The 8134-nt window shown below is 41.8% G+C and overlaps 1 long non-coding RNA gene across 1 annotated transcript; it reads right to left on the reverse strand.

The window, feature by feature from the left end:
- Nucleotides 1-716: 716 nt before the first annotated feature.
- On the reverse strand, nucleotides 717-8111 carry LOC129688757 (uncharacterized). Its single transcript, XR_008721985.1, has 3 exons — nucleotides 7877-8111; nucleotides 1432-1549; nucleotides 717-1007 (listed from the first exon to the last, which is right to left on the reverse strand). It is a non-coding gene; the product is annotated as an uncharacterized LOC129688757 (long non-coding RNA).
- Nucleotides 8112-8134: the final 23 nt, after the last annotated feature.

The following is an 8134-nucleotide window of genomic DNA, read 5'->3' on the forward strand; positions in this document are numbered from 1 at the left end:
ATGATCTCTCCTTCCTTTCCCTCAAATCCTCATCCTCCTTTGTACCCTTTTTGCTCTCTCATTTTTTGAGACATGAACTCATTCTTTAGTCTAACATGGCCTCAAACTCATGGCAATCTTCATACTTTTGCTTTCTTGGTGGGATTAGAAGCTTGAGCTACTACACTGGGCACTCAGGTCAAGGGTCATCTCCTTAGAAAAGCTCCAGATTAAAGTCTTATTTCCCTATTTGTCTTTTTAAAAATAGTGTGTAATTGTTGGACAAAATAATGGGTTTCACTGATTCTCCCATACACATACTTTGATCATACTCACTGCTGATTACTCTTCCATCCCCTTTCACATTGTTTTGCGAGTGATGACCATTCGCTGAGAGTAGATGGAACCTCAGTGCACATTTTGAGTTGTACTTTCAGGATGATTAAGGGTATTAACATGTTTATTGGCAATTTGTACTTCTTTTTGAAAACTGTGTGTTAAATTTATTTGTCTATTTATTCGTTATATGATTTATTACCAGTGTCTAACTTTTTTAATTCCTTATGTAGTAAGGATTAGAGGCATACTGCACCACACCCAGTTTATGCATGTAATCCCACTGTCAATCTTGCTATTATTTCTTCAGTTACTTAAGTACTTTCCAGAAAACCTTTGCCTATAGACACCTCTATGTATTAATTACTTATTTTATTGCTATGACAAAAGAGCCAACAAAAGCAACTTAAAGAAGGGTTTATTTGGGCTCTCAGTTCAAGCATACAGTCTATCATTGCAGGAATGTAATGGTAACAGGAACTTGAGGTAGCTGGTCAGGTTGTTTCCATCAAGGTCAAGGAGCAGAGCATGAATGCTGCTGCACAACCCCCTTTCTCGTTTTCATTCAGGCAAAGAACCTAGGCCATGGAACCTGGCTCACATTTAGGGTAGTCTTCCCCACTTCAATTAACCAATCCTAGACAATCCTCACAGACATGCTCAGAAAATTGTCTCCATGGCGATTCTAAATCCTGTCAAGTTGACAAGCAAGAATAAATATCACAACTGGGAAAGAACCTAAGCAAGGAAGACCTCTATAATAAAAGCTTGAAAGCAATGAAGAACAAAATTGAAGACACTAGAAGATAGAAAAATCTCCCACGTTCCTGCATTAGCAGAATTAATACTGTAAAACTGATTCAATGAAATCTCCACCAAAATTCAATGGTATTATTCACAGGAATAAGAAAAAGAAAAATCCTAAAATTCATATAAAGCACAAAAAAATCCAAGTAGCCAAACAACATTAGCAGAAAGAGCAATCACAACTCTTGATCTTAAATTATTTTGTGGAGCCACAGTATAAGATTTATTCTAGATAACAGTTTGAAATATTTTGGCTATTTATTATTTTTCTCTCATACAAGTAATTCTTTTACAAAGTGAAAATATTACTTTGGGTGTTCTGGTCTTTTAGCTCTCCTAGGCAGCGCTTCTCCAATCACTCACTTGTGAACCCAAGGTGTCTTCCATGTTGTGGTTTCAACTTCTTAATTCTCTGAAGACTATTCAGCTGGGAGCGGGAAAAGAAAGAATGTTAAACACATGTTAGAGGTTTTCAGGGCGTATTGCCCAAACCATCATCGTTTTCTGCCTATGTTCTCTTGGATAGATATCAGGCATTTGGCCCCAACTAATCATAAAGGTGGCCAGGAAACAGTCTAACTGTATGCTTAAGGGAAGAGAGAAGCCATTTGGTCATCAGATGTTTGCATCCTTGAAGTAGTGAAGCTGTTTCAGAATGGAGATAATGTATATTATGCTTGGCACAAAAAAAAGTAATCAACACTCGAATGTTACTATTATCACAAGTATGTATGCTTAGAGCTTGAATTAGCTTCCTGTCATTCTCCCACCGGGCGGGGTCCTGGGACTGTCTTCTGGATGGGGGTTCTGAATGGGGGTTCTGTTTCCCTCATGGGAAACTAGAGTGCTTTAGGGTGAGGCCCCTGTTGCGCTAAACCAGGGTATGGGAAAGGTTTTCAACAGAGTGGTTACAGTTTATCTCTTTTAGCATAAGATTGTCAGTGGTAGTGGAAGCTCAGTATTCCAAAGCCTATGGCAATACAAAAGTGTTACATCTCTTGGTCTAGCTGCTGTGCTAAGCATGGCAGAAGTGCAGGCCAAAGCCCGTGCCTGGTCAGCTTGCAGCCAAGACAGGCCTAGGTCCATCAGATTGGAGGGCAGGCCTGGTGAGATGTGGCCCAGTGAGATGAGGATAAATGACGAATCTCAGTTGGTCTTGAAGTGAGAAAGTTTGTACCTTTATTCCTGTGAAGTCAAGGGCAATATAAAACCCTGGGCTGAGGGAGGGTGACTGTTGTTGATTCGCTGGCGTCAGGAGGTCAGGGATACTTAAAGGTCTTGTCACAAAAAGGAAAATACAGTACTTACCCTAAGGGTGAGGGGAAAATCTCCAAGTACAGTTGAAGGTCACTGTTTAAGACTAAGATCTCTTTAGCTTGGTGGGACAGTTTCTAGGAATGCCAAATACTTGCTAGAGCAGTTTCCTTATCAGGGAAGGGTCTGGCCTATACTCTGCCCTGAGGGCTATGTGAAGCTCCTTACAGGACCTGGTGTCACCCAGATCAGGGGAGACTTTTAGAACCTTGCCGAGAAAAGGTGGTCTATCATCGTGGTCCAAGCACAAATAAATGGCTATCCAGAAATGTCAGACTTCAACCTTGTCCAGCAGAGCCCCACAGTCTCCCTCATTTGGAGCAGAGTATTTGTTTGAGTTCTCCGTTCAAAAGAGAGTGGGTTATCTAAGGCGATTCTACTCATTCGGCTGCATTATTAAGTAGAGAAAGTAGCTAAAGATAAGGAAGAAATGAATTGCTGGATGTTCATATCAACACAATGTCAAAGGGGTCTAACTTAGAAAACAATAATGTAGCTGGGTGTGGTGGCACACACCTATAATCCCAGCACTCAGGGAGGCAGAGGCAGGCGGATCTCTGTGAGTTTAAGGCCAGCCTGGTCTACAAAACAAGTCCAAGACTGCCAAGACTACACAGAGAACTCCTACCCCTATCCCCCCCCCCCCCCCCAAAAAAAAACCCAAGAAAACAATAATGCCTGAGGACAGTGAGAACAGAAAATAAGTAGGCTCTCTTTGGACTTCAAGATAGGTTTAAACGACATGATAACTACACAAATTCTGGTCACTCTTTTCCATGTTCTTTTCCTTTTTTTTTTTTTTTTTTTTTTTTTTTTTTTTTTTTTTTTTTTTTTTTGAGACAGGGTCTATGCAGATCAGATTGGCTTTAAATTCTTTAATTCCAAAGTTCTGGAAATAAAGGTGATTGCTACCACATTAGGCCCACTCTTTTCCTTTTAAGTTATAGATATTGTCAGATCCTCAAGTCAAGCATACATTTTAGTTCCTATTTATTTTCTACTCTCTTCCTACTTCGAGATTTTAAAGGTCTAAGGACAAACCAGTGGTGATGGAACATGTTTGTAATCTCAAGACTCAGAAGGTTGAGGCCAGAAAAACTGAGTCTGTGACCAGCCTTGGCTGAAAAGTACATTCAAGACCATCTTGAGCTAAAGAATAAGAGCCTATCTCAAAATAACAAAACATGAAAGCCTGTAAATATAACCCCTATCCCACCAAAGTCTAAGAAGAGAGACTATTGTACATTATAACATCTAGTGGGCAAGACCTACCACACTGTACAGAGACAATATCTATTTGTTAAATAAATTTGATCTATATTAACATATATTTATATATAAGTATAAAAGCAGTGTAAGTTGCTTCAATTACTCAAACTATTTTAAATTGTCTACATACAGTAATAAAGGGAAAATGAGTCCCTAAATGTTGTTTCTGTCACTTAGAATTTGTGGGACTAAGAAAAGTTAATTTAGTGGGCTTGTTTGTATTCCTGTATTAGACAAATACAATACTTTTTTGCAATTATAAGGAGAATTACATGAAAAAGTTTTGCTGTATTTGTAGAGGCATTTAAAAAAACTTGATAATCTTGGACCCAGAACTCTAGCCAATTTTTTTTTTAAGTTGAGAGAGCTTAGAAACTAACATATGCTATTCCTATTGTTTCCTTCTGTTTGAGAACTGTTCATTTGTAAAGCAAACTTGCCTTCAAGTTGGTAACTGAAGTAGAGAATTGATTAGTTCCCATAGAACTGATGGATTTACCGTTAAAACAGTTTACAGCATCTAACTTGGTGCCCAACACACAGTAAACATTCAACACATACTTTTTGAGAGTAAATTAACAAAATATTGAGTAAGGATGTCTCAGACAGATAATTATAGGATGGACATGATATATTGTACAAACATGGGCAGATTTTATCAAATGGAAAATTTGTAATGATAGTCTATCTAAATAAGTTGTATTTTCATTCATTCCTTCAATATCATTATACTGTAGGTTTGATGGAAATCAGCCGCAACAGTAGCTTGAGGATCCATATCAGTCACTTTTTTTTACCACTATGTCAAAATACCCTACTGGATCAACTCAAGAAAGGATTGTCCCTCCTGGTTTCCCCCATGGTGGGAAGATGTGTGGAGTGGCACTGTAGTAGTGGGAACCTGTGGCAGAGCTCTTGACACAACAGATCAACCAGGAATCATGGAGCAGGACCAGAAGTAGTAGGTCAGGCTAGAATCCTCAAAGGCCTACCTTCTAAGGCCTACCTCCATAAACAGGCCCCGAAACCTTCCAGAACAGTTCTACCAGCTGATGACATGGCTTATTTATTTTTATTATTTTTTTATTTTTGTGGGTGTGGGTGTTTTGAGACAGGGTTTCTCCATGTAGCCTTGGCTGTCGTCCTGGGTTCACTTTGTAAACCATTGATCACCTGCCTTTGCCTCCCAGAGTATTACAGGTGTGTGCCACTGGGCCTGACTGCTTATTTAGTTTTAAATTTTAGTGTTGAAAAAATTATTTATAGGGTTCTATATGTGTACAGAGGCCAGAAGAGGGTACTGGATATCCTAGAGCTGGAGTTTGAGACAGCTGTGGTTTAACCAACATTGCTGCTAGGAACTGAACTCTGGTTCTCAGCAAAAATAGCAAACGGTCTTAACACTGAGCCCTCTCTACAGGTCCAGGAACATGTATTTAAATAAAATATATGATTCTGTAGGGGACAGTTCAGACTCAATCTGTAAGTCTCTCTCTTTCCCCTCTCCCATGTTAGTGCAATACAGCAAATAAAGAACTAAGTGCAGAAAGTTATCAGTACCAAAGGAGATTCTTGCCAATATAAAGCAGAATGGTATGTCAACGCATAGCAGGCAGTATACATGTGGGAGAATGGAGACAGATGAGGCTCAAGAAGCAGTCAGGTCAGGGATAGATCATAAAGAGCCTTGTTTCCTGCTCAGAGACCCGATTCTTATCGTCTAGGATGGGGACAGTGGCGTTTGTTTTACTTTTTGTTATAGCAGAATACTACAGACTGGATAAGTTTTCTTTGTTTTGTTCTTTTGAGACATGGTCTCTCTAGCCCTAGCCTGTCCTTGAACTATCTATGTAGACCAGGCTGGCATTGATCATAGAGTTCCATCTTCCTCTGCCTTCTGAGCCCTAGAATTAAATGTCTACAGCACCACCACCAGTAGCAGCAGCACCTCAGACAGGGTTTCTCTGTGTAGCCCTGGCTGTTCTGGAATTCAGTTTGTAGACCAGGTTGGCCTTGAACACAGAGATCTGCCTGCCTCTGCCTCCCCAAGTGCTGGGATTAAAGACAAGCATCACTGACGCTGCTACCACCACCCGAAGAGAAGACTTAATTTAATTTTATTTTTTTTCCTCACAATTTATTCATTATATATCCAGACTGAAGCCGCCTCCTTCACCCTCCCCCTCCCTCCCCACACCCCCATCCCCTTCCCCTAGTCCACTGAAAGGGGGAGTTCTCCACTATTGCCAGCTGCCCATAGCTTGTTCAGTCTCATCGACTTCATCGATCCTCTTCCTCCATGGCCTGTCAAGGCTGCATCATAGACTGGGTAATTTTTTTTAAGATTTATTTATTTATTATGTGTAAAAGGATCTGTGTGCATGTACACCTGCACACCAGAAGATGGCACCAGAACTCATTATAAGTGGCTGGGAGCCACTATGTGGTTGCTGGGAATTGAACTCAGGACTTCCGGAAAATCAGCCAGTGCTCTTAACCTCTGAACCATCTCTCCAGCCCAGACTGGGTAATTTTTAATAAACATACATTAACTAATTCTGGAGGCCAGGAGGTCCTAAATCAAGAGCTTGGTTATTCTAGAACACAAGGCAAAGAGAAAGCAAGAGAGGAAAGAGTTGGAACTTCAAGTCCTTTTATAATTAGCATTAATCCATTTATGATCTGGACACCTCCCATTAAGCCACACCTCTTAACACTGTTGAAGATTAAGTTCCAACACATTAATTGGTTGTTGTATGAATAGGGCACATTTTGGAGACAGAATCTTTGGAGAGTTACTAGACAATTTTAGTGCAAAGACAATCCCATTTTAGCTTCAGAAACTATCAACTGGAGGGTTGAACAATGATAGAGAAAAGAGCTAAGAAATTACTAGAATAGTTTGAAAATAAAAGGGATTATAACGGATTAAAACTTGCACACATATATTCATCACACATGCATACCACACACAAATGCAACAAACAAACAAATAACCCAAATCTGGTCACTCCACTGCCTGATAAACATGGGGCACCCAACTACAGATGGACCAAAGGGAGTTTAACAGTTTCATGAAATTTCAAGCTGGTGTGACAAGAATGAAACCTGAATGAAGGCTTAAGAACCTCGAATTCCTGCCAAAAGCGCGGTGCTTCAGAATTTCAACCAGTCACAGTGTGTGCTTTTTGTGAAACAGAGAGGGAATGGGAAGAGACCACAGAATTCCTCATACCACATACAATTTTAAACATCCATTAGCTTTTCATCTTTTGAGAGAGTCAACAGATTCAAGCACAGTATTCTAGATTTGATGGCAGATGGTGTACACAGATTTTGAGTACGCTAGCATTTCATTAGAAACTAGCAACATTACATATAACCAGGATGGCAACTTAACATTCACGGAGAATTTAAAATTTATCCTTAACTCTGATTAAATGTGGTTGCATTAATAGCATTTTAAAAGGCTTTGTTAATAGATTGTCTGGGTTTCATAGATTGGAGTCTCGGGATGTAATACTGTTCTAAAATGCCCACCGGGCAGCGTCAATATCTTTCCATGGAAATCTGGCTCACACAAGAGGAGAAAAGAGGCCAAAGGGAAGAAAGACTAAACCAGGGGAGATCGCAGGTACTGATGTCTGACTCTCTGAATGGGACTTCTCCATTTCCCCAGCAGTCTCACTTCCTTCTATGGTGTGGGCCTTTAATCTCCTTACTTGTCAGCCTTGTAGGGTCAAGTTAATCACTGTTGACATCATCCTACTACTTCCCTTTTCAAATTCCACTGAAGCTATGTGTTTCCTGTCGTATTTGACACCCGTTAGAGCATGAATACCAGGCTGGCTTATATCTAAATTTAGCCCTGGCAGGAACGTGGCGAGTTTTAGTAGTCAAGATAAACAAAAGTGGGTGACATTTCCAACGCCCTCAAGGAAGAAGACGGGGTGCAAAAGAGACCTGTCACTAACATTATGGGGTGGGGGATGTATCTGAATAGTTCCATACCCAAAGGGCCTGCTCGTAGGCTCAGGAAAAAAAGAGACTGGCTGGAGCCTTTTCCTTTAAGGCAGAAGGGCCCTGGGGTCGTCGCCAAATTGAGAGGCGAAGCCCCGGAGCCCAGACACCTCCGTCTCGGGGAGATGCCGCGCACAGGCAGCCGCCTCACCTCTTTGTCAAGCCCACGGCGTCAGCCTCACGACACGAGCACGTCCTCGCCCTGGGGGTGAAGAGAGGGGCGCAACGGGCCGCCCCCCCCCCCCCCCCCCGGGCCGCGCGGGCCGCGCCTCGGGCGACCTGTTGGCAGGAAGCGTCACGTGACGCGGCGGGCCGCGCGGTTCCCCGCGGGCCGGCCTCCTGTTGCGCCCGCCGGGCGGGTTCCACCACGTAGCGCGCGGGCGCGGCCCCGCTCGTCCCTCGCCCCAGC

Source organism: Psammomys obesus, unplaced genomic scaffold (genome assembly GCF_907164565.1).
Source record: "Psammomys obesus unplaced genomic scaffold, mPsaObe1.curated_primary_1811, whole genome shotgun sequence".
NCBI lineage: Eukaryota > Metazoa > Chordata > Mammalia > Rodentia > Muridae > Psammomys > Psammomys obesus.